Here is a 15,254-nt window from a genome sequence, read left to right as displayed (position 1 = left end):
TACGAAATCGTGCATACTCAATACAATTTCTAGGGTATAGGTTCACTATAAGACAGGAACTGTGACAACTTGTCTAATTAATTTTTGTACATATAGTAGGAAAAATAATAAATATACCCATATAGTTATTTTTACAGATTGCGCGACTTTTAGGTATTAACAGTTTATTAAGATTTAAACGTTACTGTTAGTACTTTAATTACTTTTTTCACCGGTATAGTTGCTTGTACTATACTAGGTATTAGTATTGTTAGTACAATTCACACCAGAATTGTACAACTGCCTTTACTCACGAAGAACCGTCGGCACAGCAATATCATATACGCCAAAGCCAAAGTCCGATTTTCGAGCTTTAGCTGCTTAGCTTTTTAGTTCTATTTCGTCTGTTGCCATATACTTGACGGTCAATGTCGCGCAAGCTCGTCTATCATCGATGATTCTCGTAGATTGATATTTTATTTTGTTGAACATTCGGGGGTTTAATTTGGTTAAAGTTACGATTTTTTCTTGTTTATTTGTTGTGTATTAGTGATTTTGGTGTTCGTACTTTATGCTAAAGAAGCTGGTGCACAAGGATCCGTTTCGAAGGACCAAACTAACCAGGTTAGTTTACCTTTATTATAAAATCAATATTTGGCTCTCCTGTATACTTGACTTGATTGACGGTTTAAATTACAGTTTTATTAAAAAAAATAGGGGGTCAGCATCATACTGCTTTAGATTTTACAAAAAAATTATAAAATTATACAGTTCGTAAAATGTGATGTCAATAAAGTACTCCTGAACATGTATAAAGCATTCTCAGGAGGAAAGGTCAAATTTAATTTAGGGTTTTTTTGCAAATAACTTCATTATTATACTAATAGACTTATACGTTAAGTTTAAGCATAAATCTATGCAACAAATAATAATTATTAGTGGAGCATCATGTCCTATTAAATTATGCCAAATATAAGACAAACATGAATATGTATATAATTGCAATAATAAATTTGTGGTGTGGTAAGATTATTGCAGTTTTGGCTAATAAAGTTTTATAATAAAAATCAGTAATAAATACCATACCAGCAAGTTCTTAAGTGTATTTATGACAAAATATCTAAGCAAACTCTAAATAGTCTGTATAGAATATTTGAATAAACTTATTAGGTATAGGTATAAGTATAACTTAAAGGAAAGTTTATATACTTTAATAAAATAAAAAATGAAACATATAGACTTTGTAGCTTAAGTCTAATAGCTTAAAACGTGGAAATTCTATATACCTAAAAGTATTTTTTAATAATTAAAACTTGTATAATAATATAAACAGTATGCACTTAAAGCAAAAACAATATTAATGAAGCTTCTCTTCCTTCTTACTGAAACTACTTTTATTCTACTTACATAGAGCGCTATCAAAGTTAGTCAAAATATGAAATTGGTAGGTTTACTTTATATACTCAAAAATCTAGAAATTTATTGAAATATTTTGTCTAACTTAAATAATAATACTCCCCGTTTATAAATTAAGGAAAATATTACTCACAAAAATTCGTTTTTCTCATTTTACTCATTCATTTATTTATCAGAAATGTCAGGTTGTTTTTCCTTGGTTATTTCTATTATGAGAATAAAATAAAATCCATGTGAAATTTAATGGCTTAATGTAACCTCTATCATCTCTCACGCCTCTGATCCCAATGAAAATTGATGAAACGAATGTGCTAAGAATAAAAACATGCCTCTAAGGCCAAGAAAATAAGGTTTTTTTAGGTCAGAAAAATAAATACCCATGTTTCTTTATTCACTTATTGATCAAAATAAGAAGTAAAAAACAAGTATAACCTTTTATACTTATAAAATATGTTTTTCTTAAAAAGAAAATATAGCGTAGCTGGGATTTTTATGGATAAGTATTTAAAAAACTTTTACTAACAATTTTTCATCTTTCAAAGGGTCGAGTATTTTTAGTCGCATATTTATTAAATTTAAAGTAACGAAATGGGAAAAGGAAGGCATTGAAATCATAAAATTTCTTTATTTCTATAACTTCTATTGATTTATTCCTATACTTCTTTTTTTCAAAGTACGACAAATTAACGACCCTGTTTTCTCTATAACCGAGTACAAGTGTCAGGTGATAGGGGTTTTAACCTTTTCTTAAGCCGATTAGAATCATTAGATCTATGGCATTTATTACAGAGATTAATATCCGCGGATAATATAAAATTCAACAGTCACATATGCCTTAACTTCTATTAAAAAAGTATAAGATATAAGAGTAAAATTAAGTCACTCAATGTTGTTTTTTGTTAGTGATCTAAGCTAAGAGAAAAGCTTAGAAATGTGTGTGTCTCTTTTGACCCTCTTTCTGATAAAAACGTAAATCCTAAACCAATATTTAAAAAAAGAAGATAATCAAAACCTGTACAATTTACGTTTGAGTAGTAGACTGTAGTCTAGGATGAAGCGAAAACTGGACCAAAATAACTAATTTTCGAAAACGAATTTTGCCTGGGTGTGCAAAAGATGCCTTTCGGGGTTCTTACTTACCCAAAAAAATCCGAATGACTTATGACGATTCCATTGGCTGCCGAAATGACCTTGAAAATTTTAAAATTAAAACAATCTTTAAAACTGCAAAAAAGCCAAACATGCAGCTCTCAGCTAGTTTTTTATGAAAACTACCCAGAACTCACCACGTGGATGAATGGTGCAACGTGGAGGTGGCTGCATCTAGAGTTCCACCCTACCCTCCCACCCTTAGAATAATTTTTTTTATTTTTTCTGTTCTAGAACTGCTAAGAATTGTTGTTTAGTATCAAATTGCGGCAATATTTGTCTTGATTCAATACGAGCTCTAATAAATTCGTCTCGTACTTCAGGGCCATAAACCGCCATAGAGGCTTTAGTAACTAACTTAACTGCTCGTTCAACTGCCTGTGAATGACAAGGGAATTTTAGTAACCCTATTTCATAAGGAACTAAAGAAATCATGTTAGTTAGTTCTTCGTTCGAAATTTCCATTGTTAATGGGGGCTCGCTTATAACAACATTTTGCCAGTCAATTAAGTCGACATAATCTTGACAATCAAAATTCAATTTATTCACGCGAAATATTCTAACATCCTTGGTTTTTGCGGTTGATCTGCATTTTAAAATCCTTAAAGCTAACTCTCGAATATGTTTTCTATCATATCCTAACAACTCATTGGTAGCAACGTATAACCTTAGGACTCTATTGGCTGTGGTAAGCCATCTAGAGTGTGTCATTTTCCCTGGCGCTTTTAGAGCCCAATCGTCTTTTAAAACTCCAGTAGAGATTCCTTGACACATCTCATATAAATACTTTGCATCGGTACTTACGGTTTCTAGATCAACTAATGGTAAAATTGTTTCAATTTTCTCAAACTGTACGACTGGTAAATTTTCACACGATTCAAGGGTCTTACCAATGGCTCCCTCTGATGATAATTAAAGATAGATGGGATTCTATCTTTAATTATCGAAATTTTGAGGAGGTTTCGGAAGCCGAAGATATTGTTTTTGGACGTTTAGTTTTTTTTTGGCTCACTTGAGAGTACAATAGGCACCTTTTAAACATACAGGGTGGTTAAATTTTAAGAAATTAAAAATGCGCTACATTAATAAAAAACATAATAATTTCCGAAATTTTAAGGCACTTTCGGCAGCCGAAGAAGTTGTTTTCTGACGTTAATTTTTTTTTGGCTTACTAACGACTACAATAGGCACCTATTAAGCATACAGGGTAATTAAAATTCCAGAAATCGAAAATTCGCTCCACCCCTACTGTACAACCAAGGGAGAAAAAGTTAGAGGACGTCAAAGTCATCAAAAATGTTTTTTCTAATTTTTTTATAGCCTTGGATTTACTCAATTGTGATGAATTTGGTTTAATATTTATTTTTCCCATACCGTAAAACGGGACTACTTGATACACTTTTCCAAATTTTGGGTCCTACCTGCCTGTACAAAGTTCAAAATTTCAAAGTTCAAAGTTCTACAAAAAATTAATTTTTTCAAATTTTTCTTTCGAAAAAGGCTAAATAAAATTTGTTTGGAAATCGTATGTAAGATGTAAGTGTACACACAATTGAGGCTACTTAAAGGACAAGTTATCTAAAAATAATTCTTTGGTTAGTAGGAACTTACTACCTGAATACAAAAATAACCAAGGTAAAATAAAGGGAACCATTTACAACTACTCAAAATAGGGTCTTTAAATTTTATTTGTCTTCTTGTTAAAACGTCGAATTCTAGAAGCCGTTTTTTTATTTGACTTTTTTCGAGGATGATGATGTCTTTAATGCCTGAAAAAGTTTAGGCACCTTGAATCTTGTTGCTTATCCTTAAAACAATCAGGGTAAGTGTTTACACAGGTAAGTGTTGTTTCATATTGTTTATTCGTCCCAGTTTCAATTTTCATATTTACGTAAATGAATTACATTTACCTGGACTAAAACCTTCCATTTTGGGGGAACTATCTTCAATAATCGTCAGGTTACCTATTTCCACTAGATCAGAAAATGTTGGAGGGTCTCAATCCATAATACTGTCAACAGTAATTTTTTCTTCACTAATGTCACTTTTAGAAGAAGAGATGAACGTGATGGTAAATGGTCTAAAATTGTCAAGTTACCTCGCCATTTTCAAGTACGCCATTTCACGGTATCTAATTTTTTTACAATTAACTTTTTTTTTGTAACTATAGTACCCTCTAACTTTGTTCCCTATATAGCTTCATTCCAGGAGAAAAATTGTGGAGAGTTTAATTTTCTTTTATTCTATCGCATATTGACGCAAGAGAAGGATAATCGCCAAAAATATCTTATAAAGAAAAAATATTGTCTTATCTTCATGGGTAATGCTATTGCTCAGTTTCAATTTGAAAAATGCTTGCAACATGAGGCGTGTTATGTGTAGACAGTACAAGAACTGATTGTCTGCAATCTATGTGAATATACACCGTTTTCTCAGTAACAATACTTCTGAGTAGTTCCGTTAGAGTTATGTCATTGGCATAATGCTGTTGTGTTTAATTGGAAATCTTTAGAGTGTATGCCTAGGCCGAACCAACATTTTTTGGAACCATCTAAGTAGATATACTTGTCACTCTATTAATACCAATGGGTTTGTTAAATGCAAAGATTGGCGAAGCAGAGTCCATTATAGTATCCAGTAGAGCAAGCGGGTTTGTTGCTTACTGCAATAAGTAATCCTCTTGCAGGCCAAACCCTTAATTCATATTGATGTCAACAGAGAAGAAGCGGGTCAATATGAGCAAGACTATCTCCTTGACATAAAAGTCCAGAGGCATTGATATCAGAGGCAGCCTTACCTCCAAATCTCTACTTGGTGCGGGTTTCATTGCTCCCATTATGTTCAAGCATGACTTTCTTTAACATAGTCTAGTGTTTGAAATAGTTACCTGACCTACTGAGTGATTTATGACTTCTGAAGTTATCGCCTCTTGAATAGCCTCATCGAAACATATGTTTGAGTTTAAGTTTTCCTTATAGACCACCAACAACTAACAAAAACAAAGGCTGCTAAATTATAAATGCCAATTTTATTGTACAGCTTTCTTCTTAGAAACACAAAATTCCCTATAAATAATTATTGGGGGCGCCATAAACCTATAATTCCAAACTTTTACAGATTTTACCCAAATTAAATCTTACCTGAAACTTAAGCTAAAGGTTTCTCATTTATGGTATAGGACTTTCATGTTATTCTCTGCCTATTATATCTATAGAAAATGTATGAATGCCTGTTTGAAAATAATTTTTGCCTAGTGCGATTATGCGGATGGACGGCACATCGACCGACTTTCCTCATTAAATCCGAAGAGATGAGATTTGAACACATGTCCGTTGCGTTAATACCTTCTTCCGTTTGACATCTGTTGCTCATAACAACTTATAATTTAAATGTAGTTTGCCTACATCAAATATTATGATCTCTCTAACTAAAAAGCCTGTTTATGGCTAAATTTCGGTAACTTTTACTTTTTTTTATTATTTGGAACCATCTGTCCCTTTACTTTCGTTTGTGGTTTAACTACACCAGTTTTCGACCAAAAAACTACGGTGTAATATTATCGCAAACTTAAACCTTAACGAAAAGAGATATTTTTGGTACTTCTTACGATTGTTTCATTTAAACATATAAAAATAATAAAAAAACTTTAATATAAGTTGAACTGTTTAAGTATTATATTTAATAAGATATTTTTTATTTATTCTGATTACTGATACAATTTTTTTAAGTTTATAAAATATACAATAAAGACTCAAGCTACAATGTGAATGTTTTGATCCTAATTGCTACCATTTTCAGAATTAGCAACCTTTATTTTGGTAGAAACATTTAAATTTCCCACCAAAACTCATATAGTCTATTTCAAATAGGTAGAGAGTAATAAGATCTGATCAATACCTGCCAAATTAGTATATTAAATATTATGTTAACTAAATCTGTGTTACATTTAAAAATCGCCCCTACCTGTACTTTTCTTATAGCGTTCGAACCCTATTTTTTTCTAGCTTTATTAATTAACTAGGTACTAAGTTACCTATGCCCATGGATGACACCAAGAATCTCGAAAATGTACATGTTATTACTCTCTACCTATTTTAAACATAGTATAGAGAAGTTCAATTTGTAAAGAAAAACAAAAGTAAGCTGCGAGGCCTCTTTTTGCATAAAAAATATATTCTTTGGGTGTCAACCCATTATGTAAATTAGAAAAATTAGTTAAAAAAAAACGAATAAGAGGGACAGGAAAAAAAGAATTAATTGAAATTAGGTGTTGAAAGTCTTCTTTGACATTTTAAGGTAGTGTTTTCTATTATTTTTAAATTAAAATAAAAGACAATTAATGAGACTTTTGTAAAATAAACTAATAAGCGATAATTAAAAGAAAAACTATTCTTTCAAAAATATTTTTAATCTAATAAAGTTATAAAATAAAGTTAAGAAAAAAAAAATTAAAGTTAAGAAATATTAAAAGAAAATTGAATAAATAGTTGAAAAAAAATGGAGACTGTAATTTAAAAATGTAGAGATACTTCTGACTTAAATTTAAAAGTTTTCTAGTATTTCAAAATTTCTAGAAAATGAAAGTCGTTTGAGACAGAAATTTTTTATTTTATTATATTTTATTGATTCCCTTATTGGTTTGATACGTTCTTATGTAAACATAAATTATTGTATTTGAATTGTTTATTTATTTCTCTTTATGTATAATTTTAAAAGCATATCTTAAATAAATTCTCTGGAACATTCTTGGCATATGTTTGTATTATGTGAACACACCTATGCTTCAAACTTTAAACGAAAATACAAAGCTTGCTTATTATTTTTTTTAAACGTGGTTTCTGAAAATAGTTGGATATTAATATATATATAAAGATCTTATCTCGTTAAAATTTATATTTTACTGTTATATTTTACAGCTTATCTTGCGACATAGGGTCGCCAGCACAGGTAAATATTAAGCCGGGATTTGGTTTATTTTTTAACATGTTTCATATTTTTTCTGGTTTTAACCGATAACCAACAAGTAAGATTATTGTGATTTCAATGTCACATATTTGCTTATCGAAGATTTTCTATTTATTGATTTTGCGATAACAAGGACCTATTTATATTATAGAAATAGAGTGAGGAAGTTCTATCAGCTACTTATACTTACTCTATGGTATTTACCTATTATAAATTGAACTAAAAAAAGTTAATTGGTCTTTTTTACAAAGCTCTTTACAAAGTAAAAGTCATTGACCAAAAAGACATCATCATTTTTGGATTCCAGCCAATTTTGTATGACCCTTTTTTTTGACAGTAAACGAGCTTATAAATCGAGTTACTTTCTTAAAATCCGAAATAATGATGCCGGGGTCCGCCCGTGCCAAATACGTTTCAAAATTGCAAATAAATGAGGGTACCAAGGCAACAGTTAATTATTTTCGTGCAGCACACGACGACTGTTCTTTGTTTGGAGCCAGTGGGCAAGGTTAGTTAAAATCACGCATAAAATTAGATATTTTTTGTGGGCTGTCGTTTCGTGACTTTTTAACTTTTTTGGCGAATATGCGTGGATTGACTAATCTCGTTAATTTATACAATTATACAATTTGCGTGCAAATTATTAGCTCGTGAAATTATAACCATATTAATAATTTAGCAATACACCATACTTTTTATTTATTTATTCTACAGGGCACGTTCAAAATTCGCTAAATAGAGATCCAAAAAAATTTTGGAACTTCGTCTAATGGTAGTGACATGTGTGACATCTCAGGCACTGTAACTTAATGACTAATGCCGAGCGACGTGAAGATATTGCCAACCACTGTCCTAATTTTTTCTCGTCAGTTTACAATTATAAAAAGAATATAACATATAATAAAACAAGTGTATACGACAATCAGCATTAGCGCTTTTAGAGTTGAAGATGCTCTACATCCTCTGGACATTAATAAAGGCTAAGACCCAGATGGTATCCCTAATAGAGTTTCTAAAAATTACTATTTTTTAAAAGTTTTTAGCAGTGTCTGGCTCACTTGCAAAGAAAGTTATAATGGTTTTTACCCTTAGAAGATCTGTAGATACAAACTTATACCTATTTACCAACAAAAGCCTGTAAGCTGAAGATATTATTGGTATTGTTTGATTTCCAATATAATTTACAGAGGCCCGCAAGACCAAGACTGATTTTGGTAGGGATATATAAATTAAAAAATTAAAATTTTAAAAATTAATACATAAGAATAATAAATTATTTTATAGGCAGTTCAAGTTAGTGAAACAAAAAATAAAGAGACCGTCCAAAGTTGCACTTGGTATGTTTAATAAAACGCATATTTTATGGCAGGTAGATTTTTTTCTCAATAAGTCTTGTTTTTGAACACGTGTACTTGTATATTTTTGATTTATTACTCCTTTACTTGTATTGCATTTAACATTTATTTATTTAACCTCTTTTTAACTTATTGCAAATTATTTTGGTTTTTAGAAAATGAAATCTTATCTTTTAATTATTGTTTTGATAGTTAGATTCTTATTCAATATTGCTGCCAATATTGTACATTTATTTTAAAATCAAATTATTTTTTTAGTAATAATTTTTCTTTTGAAAAAGGAGTGAGTCCTAAAATCATAAATACTTTTTCTTACAGGCAGTTGAAATCTTCCTTATAGGCACAATTGGTAGTTCTATCTTTTATTTCCTTCAGACAATAATATTTTTATAAGCACTTGAAGTCATAATTAGTATTTCTTGCCGGCAATTAAATTCCAATTTTTTATAGGTATTTCAAATCATTCTATTTCTTATATGCAGTTGAAGTAATTTGCTATTACTTTAAAAATGTATAATGCCTTTTTTACAAATAGCTGAAGTTATAATTTCTATTCAGATGTCGACGTTTCGCTCCTTTATAAAATCATCCTCAAAACCCTAAATGTTGTTCCTATTTTTAAATCAAAATATTATATAGTGTATTTCAAATAGATAGAGAGTAATAAAATATCATCCATGGCCGTAGGAAAACTTAGTATGTAGTTAATGAATAAAACGAGAAAAAAAAATGGGGTGCGAACGCTATATGAAGGATACGGGGAGGTGTGATTCTTAAATGAAATACATATTAGCAAAAGATTTAATATACTAATTTGGTAGGTATTGTAAACTTCATTGTGCTTCCGCCAGGTAATCTGACGGATGTAAATAAATAAATAGGGCTGGTAATAAAAACACCGAGTATAAATAGGTATTACTTTAAAAGTGTTAAACATGGTAGTATTTGCTGTGACGCTGCAGGGTTATATGTAACATAAAGATATATACAACACAGTGTATAACAATATAAAAACAGGATCAGACGTTTACTTTAACGAAAAGAAGTTCTAATATTAAATCTACTCATGAAGCATACATTATTGGAGGGTCACCCTGTACCCCTTTTTCATACTTAATAAGGTTTAATTACTCTCTACCTATTTGAAATAGACTATAAATACATTGTTTTAAAAAACGGACAGAACGAAAACGCACATTTTATCGAATTTAAGTAGTCAGATTTTTTGGGATTCTCCTCATTCATATTCATTATGGTTGTACTGAGTTAAACACTCACATTTTCGTTTTTATTTCAATATATTAATATTGAATACATTAATTATATTGTGTTATACCTATCTACATATTTATATTTATATACATTGCTCTCGTTAGTCAATCTATTTTTAAATGTTTTTAATTCAGGTTCTCATTAGTCAAAATATATTTACTTAAAATTAATACCCTTGCAAAGATATTTGAGAGAAACTGTTTTTATAATCGAGATGCGTTTCTTTGTCATTTTCATTACATATTGGTTTTGCAATTTTTTATATTAGAAAATAAGACTGTTGAATTTCTATTTGTTCATTATTTGATAATTTGTTGTCAGTTTTACGACCCTACAATTGTATAAGATAGTCCAGAATTAAATAATCTCAGGATAAATTGTTCAAGAACTGTTATTTCCAAATGTAGACACTTTAGTGCTTCTATATCTATGTATAAAACGTAACTAATGTGTAGTCAATTTTAATCAGTAGATCCAACATTTACTTGATTGCAGAAAGTAAATTTAGAGACATTATATCTCTAAACTTACTTTCTGCATCTCTATTATACTTACTCTCTATTATACTCTTGCTGTCCAAGTAACCTGAATCTACTCCTTTAACTTCCCCATATATTTTGCGATCGTAGTATTCCTTATGTCTATATATGGTATTGTGGTACAATATTTTCAGAATTTAGGATTACAAGTTTGGACTCAGCTTTATAGACAAAAGTCTTGACCATAGCCGTAGTTATTGCCATTTTTACAGTTTCAGGTGTTTGCTTAGTTTGCAGTGGCTTGTAAGTAGACCAACCATTATTCTTACCATTTACTTCCTATTGTAGCTCAAACGGTCCTATTGTTTAATTTTAATACCTATTAATTTATGACTTAAGCCTTTTCTGGATAACTTGTCTACTTTTTAATTTCTATGTTGGCCTTTAATCATTTACTAGCTTGGATTTGACAATGTGGGAGCCAACTGCCTTTAACGCCACTTTGCAAATATTTTTACTTTTCTTTCGGTTCTAAATTTACATTACTAAATGAATACTTTATTCGTGTGATCTAACAATTTAGTAACTTATAATCCAGGAAACCATTACTTATACTTTAGATGATATTACTCGAAAATATCACCTCAAAAAACTAAATCATAAATAGTTTTTGTGACCACCCAAGTACTGTCATTAAATGCAAATGAATTAAGTCTACACAGTATCATTTAAGACAATCCCGCCTTGTTGGCAACAAATTTTCTCTTCGTATGGGCACAGCATCTCGCTCGGTTCTCGTGCATAAATGAAAACATGTCTTATGAAAAGTAATATTATTCATATAGTTAATTTACACCTTCGTACATTATAGATGGTGGCAAACTTTCTATTTTGTTTCTCACGGAAGAACAATGTTGTCAAATCGATTATCCGTTTCCTTAGGAAATTTGAATGGAAGTTTATTAAAATCTTTTTCTGTTGCGTGTCATGCAAGTAATATATTAATTACTAATAACGGAAAATTTGTAGTTTTTATAACGTTTTAACTATTTTTAATTAAAATTTTAATTAACCAAAGCAAAAAGCTTTGCATCAAAAACTTTCGATGAAAAGTTCAATTACCCAAAGCCGCCTCAGCGTCGGCGAGAAGAAATCGTCTGTTTACGAGGCAATTTTCCTTCGTTAATATTAAGTAGCTTTAATTAGGCCTACTTTATTTTAATTATTTTAATCTCTTGTGCGCGCCACCTACTTACGACAACGTAGATTTATTAGACACATTTTATCTAAAAATATTAGAGCTTCTGAGTCCTAAATAATGAAAACTTTTAAGAAGGCTCTTTCATGACCCCAATACTTTGAAAATTTACATTTAAATTATTTATTTCTATTGTAAAAATGAATATTTTTTATCACATACTAATTTAAGTTTATGCATGAAGATAAGATCCACATTTTGTAATTATTTTAATGGGAAATTTAATTACTAACGCAAGATTAATTAAATGGTTCTATTCGTAATTCTAAATAAGAAAATGTTGACAAATTTCGAAATTAAAATTAATTTTTGAATTATAAGCAACTTTTCTTGAATATTTTGGCTTTAATAAATATGCACACAACTTTAATACTTAATTATGGATTAAAGTAATTGAACCCTTACGTTGGGCCCGAATCAACATGTTATTATGCCATTTGAAATAAGAAAATTAAATTTTCAGATCAAAAGAGAAAATCTTTGTCTACAATATACATACAACATTGTTTATTATTAAAAAGTGTTTCAATTCACCAATGTTTACTAAAAAAAAGCTATGAAAGCAGTTATTGAAATACTATATTAATTTAGATAAATTAATTGATATTGCGACCTTAAAAACGAGTTTTTAAACTCCTTAGCTGTAAACCAAAAATTGATCTTTTTTAAGATTGACTTTAATATTATTAAATATAACCCTCTATATATTCAAAGATAATTCTTTTAGAGGTAAAATAAAAATATTCAGCTTTCCACCTATTTGAAATTGACTATAGCAGTATCCTCTTCTATAGTCTATTTCAAATAGGTAGAGAGTAATAAAACCTTATTAAGTGTGCAAATCTCAAGCTTAGTAAACCTTCTTTTACGGAACCGTCTTCAATTTCAATATGTGTAATTATGAGTCTTTCCTTTTTCCGATGGCACACAGGCCTAAAACTAAAACACCAAAATACACATTGATGATGCTCTAATAGAGCGAAACACGTGTCGACGATAATGAGACTGTGACTGGTTTGTTTTTCTTCGTTTGTTTATGTTGCACCTGGTCTCTTTGAGAAAATGGATGAAGTCTTTTTGTCCCTGTGAGATGTTGAACCATTATATTGAAAGGAAATAATGAAAGTGAAACAAGATCAAATGTTTTTTATAAATGTTGCAGATATTGCGTCTTTCCTATAATTCCATAAATAATAGCAGCAGTATTATATAACAAAATTAAATATTTATAAGAGCAAATTACCTAATTAGACATTCGAACACACTCTGATAATTATATGTATCAAAATAATGTTATTCCTTAGTTTCCGCCAATGAGCGTATACTATACAATTCTACATATGTATGTTTGGAATGACCACGGTTTGTAATTTACTTGGAATTCAGTTTAATAAAGCAACCAATTAATTCCGTTTTATTATACCTTTTTTTCTGATTACGTCTATATGTTTTTTATAGTGGTGGTGATAACGGTACAACAAAATTTAATCAGTCATTCCAGGAAAAATAATAAATCTACTGTATTTATGAGTCTGGACTATAGATAAGATATTTTAGAACCATAAAATATGTTCAGATAATTATTGATAAAGATTAAAAAATAAATTAGTAAAAAAATTATTGTTGCCTTTTTATTCTTAAATTGTTTAGTCAGATCTTCATAAATTAATTTTCAAAAATGAGTTGTGTTTAGTTAATGAGGCCATAAACCAAAATTGCGCGAGGAATTTTTACAATGGTTAGGAGAATATGTAAATTACTTTCATTTACAAATACTCATAAAAATTAAATATAATGAGCAAATACGAGTATTATTTTTCAAATTAGTAGTTGTAAGCTCCTATTGCTTTAAAATATATGCGAAGAAAATTTACGATTTTTTTACATATTCATTATGAAGATACAGCTAATTTATTTTATTGTTTCATGTTCACTTTCTGTTAATGAAAATGTTTTTGTATCTGCAAATTATTTTTTTTCAATTTAAATGTGTATTAAAAAAATGAAAATGAGTCAACGTGATTCAAAGCGAGATTATATGTTATAAATACTATACATTTGAATATTATAGCTTCATAGTGAAAAAGTATATAAATTAATAAATTGACGAAATTTAAGATTATTCTCATTCAAAATTTTATGTGTTACTCTATTTCCATTGGGATTTTATTGGGATCTGCTGAAAAATCCTGAATAAAACATTTTCGCTTGACTGGATAGAATATATAACTCAAATGTCTTTTCAAGGCAATGCTAAAAAATTAAAATATTTATAATAATTTTTAATAGCCGCTCAGGAAAGACTGACTTTACCAAATGGTAATAAAAAAACCGTAAAAAAGATAAATTATATTTTTATTTGAGAACAATATTTTTTTATCCTTGGTCTTCAAATATTTGGAAATACATTCTTATGATTACTAAACATATGTTCACTTTTCCTTAAAGAGGGCTTCTCGATCATTAGCCGAGTTATCGCATTTTTAGAGCCCATTTTTGAGCTTAAAAGCGAGTTCGAAAACTAACTTTTCCCCAATTTTCAAAGTGCTCTCATTCCCTTAGTGCTGCTCGAATCCCGTTATAACCCGGTGTTTTCGTGATGTTTAGATGATGGCAAAGTTGGCTGCTTTACCATTGCTTTCAGATTTTTCTCATCTTTTTTTGAATAACTGTGTTTCTTTACAATTTCACTAAAAATATGAGATTTATCAAAAGTTTTAACGAAATCACTAGATCTAGTAATTTTTTACTAGACCTAGCAACATTGACTTTACTGCAAGTATGGACTATTTCTTCACTATTAATAAATTATATATTAAGCTCATACCTTTTCTCAGTAAGATATATTTTATCGTGACATATCATGCATCTTAAACATATTAACCATCGACAAAATATCAAACGAAATGCAACGGTTTCTCACTAGAAACTGACAACCATTGTTTAAATATTCTGGTCGATTATCGATTCCAAACACATACTACGCTAACGTATTTTTCTGTTGTGTCTTACATGTGTAAAAATAGGTTTTATTGACATCAGTTCATAACTGCATATATATATTTTTTCCAACAGGATCCCGATAAATCTTATGCTATTAAGCGGTCGTTAACTTTACGAAGGTGTTTAAAATCCATATGGGGACAAATGTGGGAAAAATTTGGATGGTGAACACCTTAAAGAGCTTCGGAACATCTGCGTGTGGGCTTATCGTAAACATAAACAAGGAAATTGGTAATGCGAGCCATATTATACTGTCTAAATGTATCTAAAGCTACTGTTATATAATGTTTAAATATGGGGCTTTTATCTTGTATAATACCGCTATCTTTGATGAAAATGATCATATATTATTATATTATTATTAAAGTTTATCGAGAA

The 15,254-nt window shown here is 29.6% G+C and overlaps 1 protein-coding gene across 3 annotated transcripts in view; it reads left to right on the top strand.

The window, feature by feature from the left end:
- The first annotated feature begins 341 nt into the window (after positions 1–341).
- Positions 342–15,254, top strand: part of LOC126739562 (ADP-ribosylation factor-like protein 4A) — a 38,445-nt gene continuing 23,532 nt past the window's right edge. For 2 of the 3 annotated variants that reach the window (XM_050445315.1, XM_050445316.1), the window contains exon 1: positions 342–603. The gene's annotated coding sequence lies outside the window, so the exon portion shown is untranslated. Of the gene's footprint in view, positions 604–7,994; positions 8,018–15,254 lie in introns of those variants that run through there. The other variant, XM_050445317.1, reaches the window with a different exon arrangement.

This window comes from Anthonomus grandis, chromosome 8, assembly GCF_022605725.1.
Source record: "Anthonomus grandis grandis chromosome 8, icAntGran1.3, whole genome shotgun sequence".
Classification (NCBI taxonomy): domain Eukaryota; kingdom Metazoa; phylum Arthropoda; class Insecta; order Coleoptera; family Curculionidae; genus Anthonomus; species Anthonomus grandis.
Note: the sequence above shows the minus strand (reverse complement) of the source record. Positions and strands in the feature narration are given on the sequence as shown.